Source organism: Cebus imitator, unplaced genomic scaffold (assembly GCF_001604975.1).
Source record: "Cebus imitator isolate Cc_AM_T3 unplaced genomic scaffold, Cebus_imitator-1.0 Scaffold7, whole genome shotgun sequence".
Lineage (NCBI taxonomy): Eukaryota > Metazoa > Chordata > Mammalia > Primates > Cebidae > Cebus > Cebus imitator.
This window is the reverse complement of record NW_016107322.1, coordinates 3,376,332-3,393,652: the sequence shown is the minus strand read 5'-3', so window position 1 is coordinate 3,393,652 and position 17,321 is coordinate 3,376,332. Positions and strand designations below refer to the sequence as shown.

At 36.5% G+C, this 17,321-nt stretch overlaps 1 pseudogene; it reads right to left on the bottom strand.

Moving 5' to 3' along the window:
- LOC108311754 overlaps positions 1 to 11,465 on the bottom strand; it is a 97,184-nt pseudogene extending 85,719 nt beyond the window's left edge.
- Between the last annotated feature and the right edge of the window lie 5,856 nt (positions 11,466 to 17,321).

Sequence of the window (17,321 nt, the reverse complement as noted above, 5' to 3'; positions counted from 1 at the left end):
TGGGAGGGGTGACACAAATAGTCTTGAGAGTACCTTAGCTGTAATTCTCCCATTGCTTTGATGCATATTCTCTGGCTTTGTTTTTTTAATATTAATTTTCTTATCAAATGGTCCCTTCACCACACTCATTTTCCTGCCCTGAAAAATGCTTTTTCATTTTCCACCAAATGGCCAGGTTGAGAATTCTCTGAATCCCTAAATTCTGTTCCCATTTTAATTGTCAAGTATGATTTTCAATCATTTCTCCCTTTTCACGTTTTACTGTGTGATGTTAAAAGAAGCCACACAGCATCTTGAATGCTTTGCTGCTGAGACATGTCTTCTGCCAGATATCCTAGTTCATCACTCTTAAATTCTGCCTTTCATAAAGCCTGTGGGCATAGACACTATTTAACAAGGTTCTTTCTCACCTTATTATCAAGGATGGCCTTTTCTCTAGTTTACAATACCTAATTCATCTCTTCCAACTGAGGCTTCAGAGTGGCCTTTACTGTCCATATTTCTAACAACATTCTAATTATGACAACTTACATAATCTCTAAGAAGTACCAGACTTTCCCTACAATGGAACGTTTTCTTCTGAGCCCTCACTAGTTTTATAATAGCAGTTCAGGTTTTTGTAGCTTGCTCTTCCAAATTCTTCCAGCCTCAACCAACTTCCTGTTCCAAAACCACTTCCAAGTATTCAGGTATTTCTTATAGTGACACCTGCTGTCCAGTATTCATTTTCTCTCTCAATTCATTTCATGGTGCTGTAACAGAATACTGCAGACTGGGCAATTCATAACAAACAGGAATGTATTGGCTCACAGTTCTGGAGGCAATCTTGAAAGTACAAGATCAAGGTTCAGGCATCTAGCCGGGGTCTTCTTGTGGTGACATACTATGGAAGAAGGTAGAAGGGCAAAGGGAGGGCAAAATTTGTCCTTTATAATGGCAGCAGTCTGACCTTGGAGGATAGAACTCTTGTGATTTAATCACATTTTAAGTATCTAATTTCCTAATAATGTTACAATGGCAATTAAATTTTGACATAGGTTTTGAGGTGACAAACAGTCAAGCAATAGCCTAAACTATAGTTAGAAGTATTTTTCTAATACACTCTGGCCATACTGATACGGGAGGCGGGCAGAGGAGTGCTGGCAGGAGAAGGGCAGGTCCCTGATGGGAGCTCTACCCTGGGTCTCTGCCCAGCGACCTAGGTGAGGACAGGCACCCCTGCTTTGACCCCCAAATGTTACATTCCCCAAACCACTCTGGTCTGTCATGCCCTTGTCCTGTGCCTATAAAAACCCTGAGACCCTAGGAGGCAGAGACACAAGAAACTGGATGTCGAGAAGAATATCTCAGCAGAAGAAGACCCGAGTGGCTGGATGTTGAGGGGAGCATGCTGGTGTAAGAGCACGCTGATAGAGCTGGCAGGCGGCAGGCCATCAACCTGGGGAATGACACGGAGTTTGGCCGGGCGGTTGGAGGAAGAGTCCAGACCACTGGGCGGCAGGACTTCTTGGGAAGATCACCTCCCTTCTGGCTCCCCCATCTGCTGAGAGCTACTTCCACTCAGTAAAACTTGCACTCATTTTCCAAGCCCATGTGTGATCTGATTCTTCCTGTACACCAAGGTAAGAAACCCCAGGATACAGAAATCCCTTTGTCCTTGTGATAAGCAAGGGAGTCTAATTGAGCCAACACAAGCCATCTATGAATGGCTAAACTAAAAGAGCACCCTGTAACACATGCCCGCTGGGGTTTCAGGAGCTGTAAATATTTACCCCTAGACACTGCCGTGGGGTCAGAGCCCCACAGCCTGCCCATCCACCTGCTCCTCATAGGGGTTTGAGCAGCAGGGCATCAAAGAAATGAACCATACCCCCACTACACACCCTGCAAGGGAGACAAGGGAACCTTTGCAGTGTCACTACAACTTTATTACCTGATATCTTCAAATGAATCTCTTTGTAGTAGAGAACGTCAAGCAGAGCCAATGACTGCAACAGGGTTTTCCATGGCCCTCTTCTATCTGTTCCCAACTATGACCACTCCCTGGCAGTCACCAAATAATCTAGAAGATGTCTGCACACACGATCCCTGTGCTCCACATGATTGTTTTAACTGGCCCCACATTGATTTTTCTAGAAAAGTCCCACCTCTTGCTTCAGAGTTAACTGGGAGTCTATTTCCTCTTCTATGCATTATCTCTGCTCTCGTCCCCTCATCTCTTCCAACGGTCATGCTCCATCCTGAAGCATGCTATTGTTTATGCCCCCCAATTTCTCACTCTCCCTAAAGCCTTTGCAATTGTTATTGACTCTTTGACTTTCAGTCTAGGTGTCATTCTTTAAGGAAGATAGCCCTTTTGTTCATTCTTATGGTGTGCCTCACTTCTCCCTCTGGCACTTATAAAAATTTCAATCATGTGTTTTTGAGTGGATTAAAAAAATCTTCTCAGTGCTTTCTAATAGATTAAAATCTCCCTAAGAATATTGAACGTGCTTATTTCATTCACTGTTATAAAGTCAATGTTGAGAAATTCATGTGTGTGTAAAGACAGCATGTTTAGACAATCTAAAATGTGCTTCCAAATTTGCTCTGTATTAGTGTATATTTTCTCACTCTTTCCTTTCTCTATTCCTCTAGACTAATTTACTTGCTTCAGGGTAGCTGGGGATTATTGCAGTAAGAATGCAAAAAGAAACGAGGGTTTAGTCAATCTTTAACATACACATTAAGGTTTTTTTTTCCCCCTTTGGGTCTGTGTCATCATCGACAACAATAATCCTTAAAGCCAGGCTTTTTTTAAGGCAGAAAAGTAGTATGTTTTAATAAAATTTTTTAGCTCCCATCAAGAAAAAGTTCTGCAAGACAGAATTGTAAAATTTTACTATAAGCCATAACATAAAAAGAATATAGAAAATGGTATACAGCTGCTTCAGGCACATAGAAAGAATTGCACAGTCTTCCCCTTTCTGCTTAGGATAAGTTACAAGGACACGAGAGAAGAAGAAAAAAGGGGAGATACACAACTGTGTCCTACTCTAGCACAGCAGTAAGTAAAAACTGAAAGGTATAGGTGTGTTAGAAACTGCTATATTTGCAAGAAGAAACAAAGCAATCAGAATTGGTAACCAAATTCCCTAGGAATAGATCACATTACTCGAAAAATATAGCCCAGAAGAAATAAAATTGCATCAGAGAACAGGTGATTCAAAACAATAGCCTGGAGCAGCAGGTATAATTCAGCCAAATCTAGGATCTGGAAGTTCCCACATATCATTATCAGGAGACTTGGAGGTACAGACAACACTGAAAGGGAAGGTTCTTTGTCCACTCTAAACAGTGAAATTTTAGGCAATTAGCCATATCCCCAAATGAGGACAGGCAGCTACTGAACCTCAGCAGTCACCAGGGCAAGAAATAGATTCAATCGACCACTCAAAGTCAAAGCCAGAAAGATAGCAGGTCATGAGGCCCCATCATTTTCTTGTAGGAAACAAATCGTGTAAGCTCCTATTTCTCATTTGCCAGTATATGAAGAAATCATCATATAGTAGTTATTCATGGAAAATATTAGTTATAGAACAAAGAATGTACCACATTTTGAAATATTCAAATGAAAATGGATGCTAGTATTGCAACCTGGGAAAAGTTGTGTGGCTTATCAATTAATAATTAAACCACAAGTACACAAATGTATACATGCATGTAGTCTTTTTAAATAAATAAAGCATCACATATAAAAGGCAAAAAATCAAAAACAGCCTAAATACTCATCTATGGGACTTAATTTAAATGAATTATTAGGTATTCATACATTATTGGAATTTTTATATGCTCATTGAAATGGCAGGCTTTGGCTTGATGTATTGAAATAGTAATATATCGATTTGCGATATTGCCACAATATTTTGTCTAGATTGACAAAGCACATGTCTATTTCCTTTGTTAATATGTTAATTTATGACAATATGTAAATTATAAAAGATGAAATAATATATAAGGGCTTAACAAAGGGCTACAGGTGTCATCTCTGTAGCAATATTGTAATAGACTTAAGATCACTGCTAAGGGAAGTTAACTGCAGAATTAAATAGTCTGGCTCAGGAGTCACAGCAGAGGTGTCTTTGGCAAGTTATTTATTCTTAGGTTTTATAAGCCTCATGTTTTTCATCTATGAATGGGTCTAATACTTGTATGTATCTTGGTAGATCATTGATAGAATTAAATGTTAATAAAACACTTAGGGATGTGTGCACTTAATAAATGTCACAAATTGTAACCTTTTGTTTCTATTCCTAGTATTATTATTATATACATTTCCAAATAATTTTGTTTCTGATTTTACAAGAGACATGTAGCGCTTTTCAATCCCTGAAATCAATAAAACTAGTATATATACAAAAATTTTCAAAAAAAATACTAGGTAATCACAATTTTTCTCTCTTCAACTTTACTAACATTATTTAGAAAGGAGGCTATTAAGGGCATTACTCCTACTCAAATAGACACAAGTGCAGCCAATTCTTTTATCTGTTTACTCTTCATTTTTAAGCTTGCCCACTGACTGCCCTAACTGTAACAGATGTAAACAAGAATTATTTGTATGTGCAAATGGCAGCTAGAGGCTAAGGAGTAGATAAGAGAGCCATTTTTTATGTAACCAAAGGCAACAAATAATATGTGGATGAGGCTTTTCATTTTTGCCCTTGAGAGAGTAATGTTCTCATATCTTAAAAGGAAATCAATACCTGATATTAGATGCGCATAAGCTAACGATCAATATTTCATGACAGTAGATTTGTGAATTCTCATCGAAGTCAACTAAACAAAGAAACCTGTTTTATATTTTGTTATGCCTTGAATTTGTTCCCCAAAGTTCATGTGTTATAAATTGGCCCGCAGTGCAGCGATGTTGAGAGATGGAATGTTTAGGTGGCAATGGGCCTTGAGGGCCCTGCTGTCATAAATGGGTTAATTTATTCATGGGTTACTGGGTATTCATGGGGTAGGTTAGTCATCATGAAAACAGGTAAGCAACCTTGGCCATCTCTTGTGAGCTGTTCTTGCCATGTAATGCCCTGCACCACCAAGGGACTCTGCAGAGTCACCATTAGCAAGAAGGTTCTCATCAGATACGGTCCCTCGATCTTGGACTTCCCAGCATCTAGAACTGTATGAAATGTATATATTTTTTTCTTTTTAAGTTCCTCAGCCTTGAGTATTCAGTTATAGAAACAGAAAACAAATTAAGACATAGATTTCTATTAGATATAGTTAATAAAAAAGAATACCAAAATCCATAAGGCAATCAGTGTGTATAACCCACCCATTCTGATTTGTTCATTGTGCATGTCTTCACTTAGATGAAGAATTCATCTAATTCACTTTGAAGAATTTTAAGTATTGTAAACGTTGCCATTTTAATAACATGATGTATGAACCTGGAAGATAATACATTAACATTTTTTATGGTTGTTTGTGATTTTGTTAAAGCAAAACAAATAGAATGAACCTGCCATTCATAATCTGTAGTTTCGATTTCAAGAGCTGGGAATTCATGGGAAGTTTGTAGCTGCAATTTGATCAGTGACACTTTGAACCTATCTCAGTCATGAGTACTGTAATGTGCACTTCTTTACTTCAGCAGAAGCTGCTTAGAGACAAATTACTTTGGTGCCAGATTAAATGCACCTCAGCAGCTAGACTGGATGGCATTTCGCTCCTATGCAGAATCCTTGCAAGCTGCACTCTTTGACCTTCTGGATGACATCTTCTGCCCGACAGTCATTATTTTCTACCTCCAGCTCACTGGGACGCCTAAGCAGAGCAGTCATTAGAGCTCCACAGGCAGCATGAATGGCCATATATATATATATATATGTTTCCATTGTCAGAAATTGGAGGGGAGGAGATGAAAGAAAAAAAAAAGGCTCCAAAGTTGCTTTTATTCATGACTGCACCTCTCCCTCACTGACTCTGAAGCCCACTGTTGACTTTCCTGTGATCCTTGATTTCCTTGTGGTATTTCAAACCACTCCTGTCTCTAGAGTGAAGGTTCCTGTTGGCCTTGTTGTGGTACTACTATCTCACAGAATTTTGCACGATATTTCTGTCCTACAATTCTGAAAATTGCCATTAAACAAGTTATAATGTGGTTAAATAAGGCATGTAGGAATAAAGCAAAAATCAAGTCTGGAGGATGATATAACCCTTCCGTGTGGTTAAGTATGTCATAACAATGCTTCCAGAGGGAGAGATCGGTGTTGAGTGGGTACTGATATAACCCATTTCTCCAAATCTCTTGACACTGTTCACTCCTGCTTTCTTGTGCCTTAGCTGCTCTCTTCCCACTTCACCTCCTCTCTTAAAATTCTCTCCTCTTCCTTCCCTCTCTTCATTGTATTCTTACTGTCTATTTTTATTTTTTTCTTAGTGAAGAATTTAAATGAATCAAGAATAGATTGCAGGAATGCTGAAAGCTTCCTAGTTCTTTCCTATGAAAATTATGCTTCATTCCTTCAATAATAACAAGCCAGAAAATATAAATGATCCTGTAACTGCATTTTTTCCTAGTTCTCTGGATTTCACCATCACATTCCATAGATGGCTATTGTCTTTTATTTGCAAGGAAATACACTACTTGTTAGAGAAATAATAAATATTGGCCTTGATTTCTGCACTGGAAGTATGTAGAGCTTTGCTTTGGGGATGAAATGAAATATAAAGAATATAAATGGGAATATGTTGGCGTAAAATAAAGAGCTAATAAATGGTACCAAATAGTTGAACAAAGTGACAGTTTTATCAGCAGTACCAATGTTCAAGGCATGCAAAGAAATTAGAAGGCTTACAAAGAAAGTCCATCTCTCTTTTCCCAGGTGTGTGTAATAAAGGCTCTTGGATAAACCTGGATTTTGCTCATCCGGAGTTCAAGCAAGTTCATGCACACCTGCTAAGGTAATGGGGCAGTTGCATTATCTTGCTGCCATGTTTATTTAATGCTAAAACCCATTGATGGTAAATTATATCATAACATTTTAAATTATATTTTACAATATAGAAATGTGCATAAATCAAACACTCTCTGTAAAAAAAAAAAATCTACACACTGAGAGACACACTCATACTAAAGCGATTCTCTGCTCCTGCTCCTAGCAAATTCAGCAGTTCAGCTTTTTGTTATCACAGTATCTTTAATATAATTGCTTCAGATTTAGTTTTTTTGTCTATTTTCTTTGAATAATATATTCTACATGCCTGTTGGGAAGTATAAGAAACTGAATCCAATTAAAGTATACCTTTTCTCCATTTCTTTTCTCCAGGTTATATATAAATATACATATTTTTTATTTTCTGCACAACATTACAAATTTTTGTTTTGTTAGATGAGCAAACCTTGGCTACTATTCTCATGTTATTTCTACAACTGCCATCCATTTTCCATTATTTATGCCATTATTCTACACTGAAAGTAATTAATACCTATTTTCTGTGTTAATTTTAAATCTTTGTGCTTTGTGAGACAGTATTTGAGAATAAAACAAAAATCAACATTTAACTTATTAGGATTATGGAAATGCAATTCCTTTCTGAAGTCATAGAGTCCTGAATGTACTTTCTACGCTCTCAGTCTATATATCAGCAGTTACAAAATATCTCAGTTAGTTTGCTTTATATTTGTCATTTCTTTCTTTTCTTTTCTTTTCTTTTTTCTTTTTTGAGACAGAATCTCGCTCCATCGCCAGGCTGGTGTGCAGTGGCACGATCTTGGCTCACTGCAACCTCCGCCTCCTGAGTTCAATCAATTCGTCTGTCTCCGCCTCCTGAGTAGCTGGGACTACAGGCGTGTGCCACCACGCCCAGCTAACTTTTGTATTTTTAGTAGAGACAGCATTTCACCATGTTGGCCAAGATGGTCTTGATCTCTTGACCTCGTGATCCACCCACCTCAGCCTCCCAAAGTGCTGGGATTGCAGGCTGTGCCCGGCTATATTTGTCATTTCTTAAACAAATTTTTGTTTTCCCAAGAATTTGTTTTCTTTTTTCTTTTATTGGCATAGTTAATATGATTCCTCTTTATTAAGATGATCCACTTTCTTAAACATATTATTTGTAAAGTGATTCCAATTTTTCTTACATCTTTTCTTCACAAGGCCTAATTATTTTTTAGTCCTGCTGCTATATTTCAGCATTTCTCTTGTTCAACCTAGGATTAAGTCAAATAGTCATTTGGACTCTATTTCTTCTATGCTTTGTCATTACTTTTTGTTTTCATGGAATATATATCCAATTAATTTTTTTTATGACAAAGTGCATGGGAGATAAATATTATATTTTTTTGCATAGGGTAGATGTATGCTTAAGTTTATAGAGAGCCTAACAGTTTTCCATATCATTTTACCTTCCTACCAGTCATCAGAGAGCTCTGCTTCCTCCATATCCTCACTGTACTTTGAATTGTCAGGTTTTTAAAAAGCTTTTAAAAAGCTCTTATGCTTTTTAAAAGCCAAGCTTTTAAAAATCTCACATATTTAAAGTATAAATTTTGCTGAGCTTTAGCATTTGTATAAAGCTATGAAATAATCACTACAGCCATGATAATGATCGTATCCCTTATCCCCCAAAGTTTCCTTGTGTCCCTTCTGTTTGTAATACCACCCTGCCCCTCACGTCCCCTCCACTCCCTGCATCCGGGGATTGGTTAATTGCTCTCCCCAGCAATTGCTGTGCTTTCTGTCATTATGAATTTGTGTATATTTTCAAGAATTCTGTATAAATAAAATTATACATTATGTACTGTTAAAATCTACCTTCTTTCAAATAACCTAATTACTCTGTTGTTTTCTTCTTTTTTTCTTGCTAAGTATTACTCTGTTACATAGATATAGCTCCTTTATTTATCCATTCTCTTGTGGTTTTATATTTTACATATTTCCAGTTTTTGATTATTATAAGTGAAACTGCAATAAGCATTCATGTTAAAATTCTTCTGTGGATACAAACTTTCATTACTTTTTGGAGAATATGTAGGGGTGAAGTTGCTGGGTCATACAATAGCTTTATATTTAATTTCTTAAAATAAAACAAAACTTTCCTACCTTTTTTTTTTTTTTTTTTTTTTTGAGACGGAGTTTCACTCACGTTACCCAGGCTGGAGTGCAATGGCGCGATCTCGGCTCACCGCAACCTCCGCCTCCTGGGTTCAGGCAATTCTCCTGCCTCAGCCTCCTGAGGAGCTGGGATTACAGGCACGCACGACCATGCCCAGCTAATTTTTTGTATTTTTAGTAGAGACGGGGTTTCACCATGTTGACCAGGATGGTCTCGATCTCTTGACCTCGTGATCCACCCGCCTCGGCCTCCCAAAGTGCTGGGATTACAGGCTTGAGCCACCGTGCCCGGCCAACTTTCCTACCTTCTAAGTGGTTGTATCATTTTACAATTCAATCAGCATCATTTAAAAAAAAAGTAATTAACCATATATGTGTTAAATCTACTTCTGGACACTATTCTGTGCAATTGAGCTATTTCTATCTTTAAGCCAATACCAGATTTCTTTGATTACTGTAGATTTGTAGTAAGCCTTGATATCATGCACTGTATGTTCTTCAACTTTGCATTTTTATACAAAGTTTAGACTTAGCTTGTAAATGTGTATTAAAAAACTGCTTATATTTTGATTGGGATTTTGTTGAATCTATGGATTTCTTAAATTTTTCATTTCAGAAAATGTGTTATATTAAATTTACTCTTTAATACTTTCAGTGCATATAAAAGTATAAGATAAAAATTACTTTACCATGTAACTTATAAGTCAGTAACAATTTTCTTCTAATATCTCATTTTCAGATAAGAATTATGATGTTAATCAGATTCTTCTTTATGATTTGTATCATAATAGAAATTATTATATCCATAAATACAGTACTATTATGTTTATCTTTATTTCAAATTTTCACAGTGATATTTCTAGGAATGAAGTCATTTTTCACCTGCTGGTACTCTGTGAGACCTTATAATTTGAAAACTAATCTCTTCTTGAAGTCAGGAACAATTTAGTAACTCATCTTTATTTATTGTCTTGCATTTTTTTCTCAATTGTCTTATAAAGAGAAATTTATGTTAAATTCCTTGCAATGATATTCTTTTCTCAAAATTTCACTCATTTATCAGCTTTCAGTGATTGTCCTACATTTTGGATTTCCTGTGTCCCACTGCTTCATTAAGCTTTTGCCCTCAGCAATTATGTTTTTGTTTGTTTGTTTGAGACAGAGTCTCACTTTGTTGCCCAGGCTGAAGTTCAGTGGCATGATCTTAGCTCACTGCAATCTCTGCCTCCCAGGTTCAAGCAATTCTTCTGCCTCAGCCTCCTGGACAGGCTGGCACCACCACGCCCAGTAATTTTTTGTAATTAGTAGAGATAGGGTTTCACCATGTTACCCAGGCTGAACTATAACTACTGAACTCAGGCAATCCACCCACCTTGGGCACCCAAAGTGCTAGGATTACAGGCATGAGCCACTGGCCAGCAATTATGCTTTTATTATTTAAGCTTTCTTCTGTTCTCTAAATGCATTACTTTCCTGATATCTCCTGGGTTAGTTCTTTGTTTAATTATCCTGGTCCTACTCTTTTGGGCTGTTGCTTTTTCTTACATGTCAGTGATCTATGTGTTCTGCCAGCTGCCGGCTGTGTGGCCTTTGACGATTCCTCCTCCTCCTCCTCCTCTTCTTCTTATTCTCCCTCCTCCTCCTCCTCCTCCTCTTCTTCTTCTTCTCCCTCCACTACTACTACTTCTTCTTCTTCTTCTTCTTCTTCTTCTTCTTCTTCTTCTTCTTCTTCTTCTTCCTCTTCTTCTTCTTCCTTCTTCTTCTTCTTCTTTCTTCTTCTTTCTCCTTCTCCTACTCCTTCTTATTCTTCTTCATCTTCCTGTTTCTCTTTTTCTTCCTTCTTCCTTCTTCTAATTTATCACTGAGTGGAGACCGATCATTAAGAACTTTGTGTATTTAGGCACTCCATGTCACCTGATTTTAATGAGTAAATGACAGTGCTAACCCAAGGTGATGCCCCTGTTCACCCAGACAAGTGCCACAATCATAGGGACTTCACTCTGGGATATCAAGTTCCATTCTGTAACCTTAGTCCTTTCCAAGTGCAATGTTACATTTTCTTTAATGAGAAGGGCTTTCTTTCCCTTTTATTTTAGGATAAAGGTTAAAGTGGTCTGTTCTCGTCTCATAAAGACTAACTAATTAGTCCACTGACTCCACTGGTTTGCAGTTTGCCTTTTCTGGTACTTGCTTAATTTCCCATGCCCTCTTTCTCTATCTGCTAAGGTCAAACATAAAGTTCTTCTAGTGCTCCACCAATAAGAATAATTCTCACCTCTCCATCATTAGATATTGAGACTGATGAGCATTAACAGCTTTGGTATGAAGCAGCTTTGCCTGAGGTGGTAGATGCGACATGATGGGACAGATATTGCAAACTCTACACAGACTGTGGGAAGTTTTGGCAATACTGTTAAAAGACTTCAGCAGCTACATTCATTCTGGCAGACAGGAGGCTTTTGGCAGAAAATGATGCCATAACTACTGCTTTGGATATTGTCAGAAAGGGGACATATCATCAAAGGGAACTTAAAAAGTAAAGGAAGATATTGTGGGTTTTATTTGAACACTGAGCAAACCAGTTCATGGAATGCACATAAGTTATATATTGGAGTTTCAAAGAACTATTAAGGTATTATTTTAAGATGATAGGAACTTTGAAAGAGAAGGTCACAATAAACCCAGACAAATATTCGGTGTGTGACAACCTGTGTCAACATAATTTTACCCAATTCTCTGAAACATTAGAAAACGATAGACACAGTAAATATCTATTCTAATGACTTTGAGGGAAACATTTTTCCTCCTCTTCTCTGCAATGGCCTCTAATTCAAATTAATGGACCCCCAACGCTACTGCCCCTGGGAAAAGCTCCTTGAAATGTAAGTAAATGTGTCCCTTAGTCCATGACCCAACCAAGGCTAATGAGAGAATATCATAGCACACTTGATTAATTTGAAAGTGAGCACCGGGCAAATTGCCTGAGTCAGAGTTCTTGCCTGAGATTTTTCAAATACTACCTTAGAAGAAAACAATTTCTTTATGGTGACGAAAGTTGTAAGTCATAAGAACATTGACATGCTGACTGCTTATATTTCCTGCGATTTAGAGAAAACGGTTTTAAAGTGAAAGGCTGTAAAGCCAGCATATTGAAAGAAACATAAAATAGTACCAAGAGAGTTCTGATTGCATTTTTGTCCCTGGTCCCCTTGTTCAAAAAATCATTTCATCTCTGCCATCTGTATTTTGGTTTTTACATTTTCATTGAATTATCTGAGGAATTTTTCTTTATTTTTCCCCCTAAATTAGTTGGAGTTAGGTTTAGGTCAGTTGGCATCTAAGAATCTTAAGTAATTTGCAAAAGTTGAATGTCCGTTTATACTCACTAATGACTCCTTAAATTATTTAATTTTCTCAGAGTAAAGTTGACAAGTATTGCCATAGCAGCTGAAGTACACTTCTGATTAAACACAAGGTCTTTGTGTCAAGAATATAATTTTATGTTTTCTCAATTATTAGAGAATAAGTAATTCTAGGGTTCTGGCATTTGCTTACTCATTGGTAATATTTATAATATTAGAATTTTATTTCTAATGAGAAAATTCACCACTTCCCTAATTTTATAGACCTTGATTTTTACATGGAGTTTGATTTTTTTTTTTATGTTTTACACTAGCATTTATTTAAAATGTTGATTGGGGAGGGCTAACATTAGGAGAAATACCTAATGTAGATGAAGGTGGAAGGGCTGCAGCAAACCACCATGGCATGTGTATACCTATGTAACAAACCTGCACACTCTGCACATGTACCCCAGAACTTAAAGTTTAATAATTTAAAAAAAGCTTTTAAAAGAAAAGGAAATAAAATGTTGTGAGCCATCCCTATGCCCACCATGTTCACACTGTTTATGGTACCTACCCATTAGTCTTTTTGTAGCCATCTTGATGATCAGATCTACTGATATGACAGGGCTCATGTTCAAGCAGGCCTTATTTTACTTAATAATGGCCCCAAACACAGGAGCAGTGATGCTAGCATCCAGATATGTCAAAGAGAAGCCCTAAAGTGCTTTCTTTAAGTGAAAAGGTGAAAGTTCTTAATAAGGAAAGAAAATAGTTGTACGCAGAGGTTGCTAGTGCCTATGGTAAGAACAAATCTTCTATCCCTGAAACTGTGAAGAAGGAAAAATAAGTGAGTGCATAGTATATGTAGGGTTCAGTTGTATCCTTAGTTTCAGGCACCCACTTGAGGTCTTGGACCATATACGGAAAAGGGGACATTACTATGCATGTATGTACCAGTGTACACACACAGTCAGCAATTGTTTTAAGGTTTGTTTACTTTAAATTGCAATAATAATCTTAATAATGTTACATGATCCACTAAATCATGGGGAAAAAACATTTTTAATTGCTTACTATATTAGTTTTTAATTATCATTCCAAACATACAATATTTAAAATGACAAGTTATTGGATAATTCTAGAAATGCTAATGGCATTTCGTAAAGTGTATATTAAAACAGCATATTTTAATGTATTGATCTTTCATATTTCTAGCAATCTACTCCCTCTCAATACTTTTAATTTTATACATCAACCAAGATGAAAAGATTGGTGGGCATATAGACAAAATATGTACAAGCACTTTCTAAGGTACTTGAAGTTATAACACACCATATGTTAACAAAAACAACTTTCTTAAAACTCTTCTATAGATTCATATATAATTGCAAGGCATGTGAACTTTAAGAAATCCTATGATGTGATGATAGTGGCAGGTGGCAGGCAAATTTCTAGGCAAATAGGGACAGGCCCCCAGTGAAACCTAATCTTCAAGCCAAACACAGTTTAAAGCCTGAAAATCAAGCTACAAGTCTAGGAAAAATCCACTGACTGGATTGAGAACGTCTCTTCCCATTTGATGCACTATCCTCCAATTGATCCCCACCCTTCATCTTTCTTACATATACCGACCCTTCCCTACTTGGTTTTCTACATTGTCATGCTCATTTTTGAGTGGTAAAGTTTTAAAGCCATTTTTGCATACTCACAAACCAATCAGCATGCACTCTCCCATTCTGAACCCATAAAAACCTTGGACTCAGCCACACTTAGGGGACTACCCGCCTTCAGGTGGAGGACCATTTGTCTTCAGCGAGGGAGCTGTCACTTAAGGTCCTCTCTCTACTGAAAGCTGTTCTGTTGCTCAATAAAACTCTTTGCCTTGCTCATCCTTCAGTTATCCACTTAAACTCATTCTTCTTGGATGCAGGACAAGAACTCGGGACCCACAGGTATGAATGGGCTATAACACTGTAATCCTCCCTTCTGTTCCTGAATGAATGGGAGGCCTGGGCAAGGGCATCACCAGCAGCAGAGGTCTCCAGCTGGTGAAGCAGCCCTCTGCAAATTCCTCCATCTCTGATGTTTCTTCAAAGAGATTATTTCTGACCCTGTCACTCCAAAAATTACTCAGATATGTTCATTTTTATTGATGCAATATTTTGCACAAATAATGTTCAACCTTTTGGACTTAAAAAATAAAACTAGGCTTTGAGAAAGCCTTGTTTCCATAAATAGAAAAATAATTCCTGTGGTTAGAATTACCTTAAGCTACCAGTGTTAATTAATCATAATCAACAGTGTTTCAGTGATGATGTATCACCAGTTATTTCTAAAAACATCTACAAAAATACATAAGCCACTAATATTTACCAGAAGGGAACTAACTTTAATGATTGACTGGATTGGGAGTCTAAGCTCCAGAGTAATAAGTAATATAATCATACATAACCATTTTGTTCAAACTTCCTGCTTACCCTTGCAATTATAATTTACCTAATATAATTATAAAAGTTGATGACTGATGGCTTTAATAAAACATCAATCTTTGAAATAGAGAACAATGACAAAGTTTTCAAGTTCTGTAATAAAAAGTATTTAGAAAGAATGTACAGTGACTCCATACATTCTGTTATCCATTAATAACTCCTTGTTTTGACCTTAAACATGTCTCTTTTTTGTTACATAATAATACTGATGAAATCCATTTCACCACACAGACTCACAAACTTGGCCTGATTCAACTTTTCCCTTTTCTTCAACCCAGACATTTATTCAGTTATCTAGGTTGGTTATTTTTAACTATGAAATGTTCTAAATCAGTTTTTCTTTCCTAGCTTATTACAATTCCATAATTTAAATTCCTCTTTGTCACCATTGGGAACGTTGTAATAATCCCTTAACTTTCCTCCCAGACACCAATATTTTTAGTGTTCCTTACCAATAATTCTCATTTTCTTTTGGTCGAGGCCTCATTATACTCTTATAAGCAATGAAAGACCTCAAAGAGCTTTTTAAAATATAGATTGTACCCACTGATATGTGCTGCATTAGAAAGATTAAGAAATGTATATTTATATTAATTTATCTTAAAGTAGATATTAAAATTTCATTACACATAAACATAGTAGCATATTTTAATAAAATAACTATATGTTTAAAGACAAAGCATGAGTGAGAAGAGAGGTATTACTTTTTAAATTTTTGCTTACGTGTATAAGAAAAATGGATTCTTAATATATGCTTCTGTGTTCCACTTAGGATACCATGTATGGCTTCACACAAGTATACAGTTTGAAAATTGCTTTTCTTTTTAAATTTTTTTTTCAGATAACTTTTGATATTCATCTTTGCTATAACATCAAAACTCAGTAAGTGGTAGTTTGCTAATATTTATTTGCAGTGTAGAATTAGAAACCAGATCAACAAACTTTTACCCTCTTACATTAGCATCTGTTACATCTGTGCTTTGACTCTAACCTACTTATGAATTTGCTACATTATACATGGGTATTTAGAAAATACTGGTTCCCTGAGTTGTGGAGATCTCCCAAATATTGATATGTTATATTAAGCCATATCAAAATCAGGTTCATTTTTATTAAGTTCAATAACAATATGATCAGAAAAATTTAAGTATGAGAGATGTCAAGCTCTTGGTGGTGAATACTAATTTTCCAATTTTTTTCACTTGAAATCTCAAATCTTATTATTAGCAAAAAATACTTTAAATTGTTTACCTCAAAGTTATAGTATCACTGGATTAATTTTTGAGAAAGTGTTCTTCAGAATAGTCATATTTAAATTATAATAGTTTGTCAGTCATTCTTCCCAGGAAAAGATATTTTATAAAAACAGTAAAGTGTCAGGGGTCCCTAAGACTACCCCTAAGTTTGTGATTTACAGAAATTAGCATATAGTCATATTCAATGCTAAGATACATTACAGAAAAAGGAAACAAAAAAAAGTCAGCCAAGGGGAAAGGCTCAAAAAGCAAAATCTGGAGGACACCAGGCACAAGCTTTCAGGATGTGCTGAAGTCCTCCAGCAATGAGTTGTGTCATGAGGGAGGTGTTGTCTACCAGAAAAGCTCATTCAGCCTCAACACCCAAGGTTTTCATTAGGAGCTGGTTATGTAGGCAACTTCTGCCTAGCATGTATCAAAATTCCAGATGCCCAGAGTAAAATCAGGAGTACAGCATGAATCACATTATTTACACAAAGATTTGGGGAATAGTGGGAACATACTCTAAATTCACGTTCCCAGGTGTCATCTAAGGGCCAGCATCACAAGCAGGTCTTTCTAAGGAAAGGCAGTCAGATCTGCCATAGGTATTAACTCTTTCCTGCACAAGCAGCTAATCTAGCTGATAACTAAAAAGTTATATGCAGATCCTTTTTCTCAATGCAACAGTGGTATTTTGGTCTGCAGCACATGCTTTATGCATACTTCTCATTTTGTGACACGTTATTTTCAAAGATGTGTGCTCAAAGTTGAGATTAAATAAAATTAATAATTGATTGCTGCTGCTTCTAGGCCCTTTCCAAGAAAAATGGCAGATTTTCTTTCTGCTTTTTCTTATTAAGCATTTGTAATTAGGAATAGTATAATGACTACTCGTATAATTTAGTGCAACTGCTTTGATTCATGTTAAGGCATAGGCATTTTTATTCATCATTACTTTTGCACCATTGCTGCAAATATTAACACAGTGAAAAAGACAAGAAACATCTTAGAGTATTTTGACCTTGTAGATCCTTTGAAAGTTTTCAGATGCTCACAGGTCTATAGTCCACAGTTTAGAAACTGTTGTTACAGCCAGAGAGAAAGGTTGGGTTACTCACAAAGGGAAGCCAATCAAAAAAA